General features: G+C 37.7%; 1 pseudogene; it reads left to right on the top strand.

Moving 5' to 3' along the window:
* The first annotated feature begins 413 nt into the window (after nucleotides 1-413).
* On the top strand, nucleotides 414-979 carry LOC145089652 (12-oxophytodienoate reductase 2 pseudogene; annotated as a pseudogene).
* Nucleotides 980-1,918: the final 939 nt, after the last annotated feature.

Here is a 1,918-nt window from a genome sequence, read left to right as displayed (position 1 = left end):
AAAACTTTTTGTAGACGAAAGGGTTACAGTCACAATTGATTAAGGGAGTACATTGTAGCTTTTAATGAGATTAAATTGTTATTAATTATAAAAAAGGGTTAAATGCTTATTTATGCAATGACTTTCACTTTTTTCCAGTTTACACAACAAAGTAGGTTTCTTAGACAAAATGTGCACTGTGCAACCACGTTTTCATTCTAGAAACAAAATATGCAACATCTAACCTATAACATGTTTAATCTGTTAAACTACAATGTTGCATAACTTTGTGAAAAAAGTATTGAAACATAGTAAAAATGGTGAAACATTGTTAAAAAAATGGTAAAACCCTATCAAAATCCGAACTCATAACTTCCTTTTTTATAAAACACATATGTTTTGATGAAATTGAGACCCACGGCGCTCATGCTTACCTGATCGAGCAATTCATGAAAGACCAAGCAAACAACCGGACCGACCAATACGACGGATCTTTACAAAACCGATGCCGATTCGCTCTAGAAATCATCGAGGCGATCGTCTACGAGATCGGACCTGACCGAGTCAGGATCCGACTCACCCCGTTCACGGATTACATGGATGCCGGCGACTCAAATCCAGAAGCTTTAGGGCTTTACATGGCGGAATCTCTGAATAAATATCGGATTCTTTATTGCCATATGGTGGAACCAAGGTGGAAAGTGGAAGGCGAAAACGTAGAAACTCCGCATAGTCTTGCCCTGATGAGGAAAGCATTCAATGGGACTTTTATTTCGGCCGGCGGGTATGAGATGGAAGACGGGAATACGGCGGTGGCAGAGAATCGGACGGATCTTGTTGCTTATGGGCGGTTGTTTTGGCGAATCCGGATTTGCCGAAACGGTTTCAGCTTAAGGCTCCGCTTAATAAGTACAATCAGGAGACATTTTATACGTCTGATCCTATTATTGACATTTTATACCTAAGTTCTCCGAATAATTCTTTGAATTCAAGGTTTTAGATTTTGTCGACGCCATTGATGAGGAGAGCTCGCAGATCAGTTACGATTCACCTTCACCTTATTTTCTTGTTCTCCTCTTGATGATTTCAGACTCCGTCTCCACGCTTTACATGATATTTTTTAGAAAGGAGTCTTTGTGAAGCATTGGGATTTTTCTTTATTTAATAACCCTCGCACTTACTAGGTTGAGAGAAAACGAGAGAAGCGGAAGCTTGGAAGAAAATAAAACCCTAGCACGTGCTAGAGAGAAAGGAGGTGGCGATTGCATAGGGTTTACAGAGAGACGGGAGGTAGAGAATCAAGGGAGATCTAGAGGAGAGAGTATTAGAGAGGGGAGAGTCGATTGCAAATATGAAAGATAGATAGAAAGTAGAAAGAACGAGGAGGTTTTCAAAATTTTGGGGATTTCGTTTCCCCGTGTCTACTAAAAGCGTGTTTCATTAAAATTATAAAGCAACAGGTACAGAGAACGCACCTTTAAGAAAAAGCGCCCTCTATGTTCTTTATTTTTTCTTGAGACACTAAATTAAAGGCACGCAATAATGCGTGAAGTAAATCCTTAAAATTTTTAGAGAGATGACACTATTTTAAGGACACTCTCTTTTGCGTAACATAAATCAACGCATGTCGTAAATTGCGTGTCATTAAAGGCATATATTCTAGTAGTATACGGAATCGAAAACTAAATCCATAAACTCTGAGAGTTTAGAAAATGTGTCTAGTTTGTGCATAAATTTTATTGTGATTTTTAAAAGTCTCTAACTGGTGTGAAAACATTCATATTCATTGACTAGTTTGAATTCGTAGCTACAATGATAAGCAGTTTTGTAAAAATCACCATAAATAGTAGAAAAATCGTATGGGCATGTGCAAGTAGTTATTTTGAAGGTATAAACCTGAACTATCTGCATCTAATACAGTTTTGAAAACTAAAATGTT

This window comes from Lactuca serriola, chromosome 2 (assembly GCF_051521515.1).
Source record: "Lactuca serriola cultivar US96UC23 chromosome 2, Lser_US96UC23_V15, whole genome shotgun sequence".
In the NCBI taxonomy this organism is placed as follows: Eukaryota; Viridiplantae; Streptophyta; class Magnoliopsida; order Asterales; family Asteraceae; genus Lactuca; species Lactuca serriola.
The sequence above is the reverse complement of the archived record's forward strand: the minus strand, read 5'-3'. Positions and strand labels throughout refer to the sequence as shown.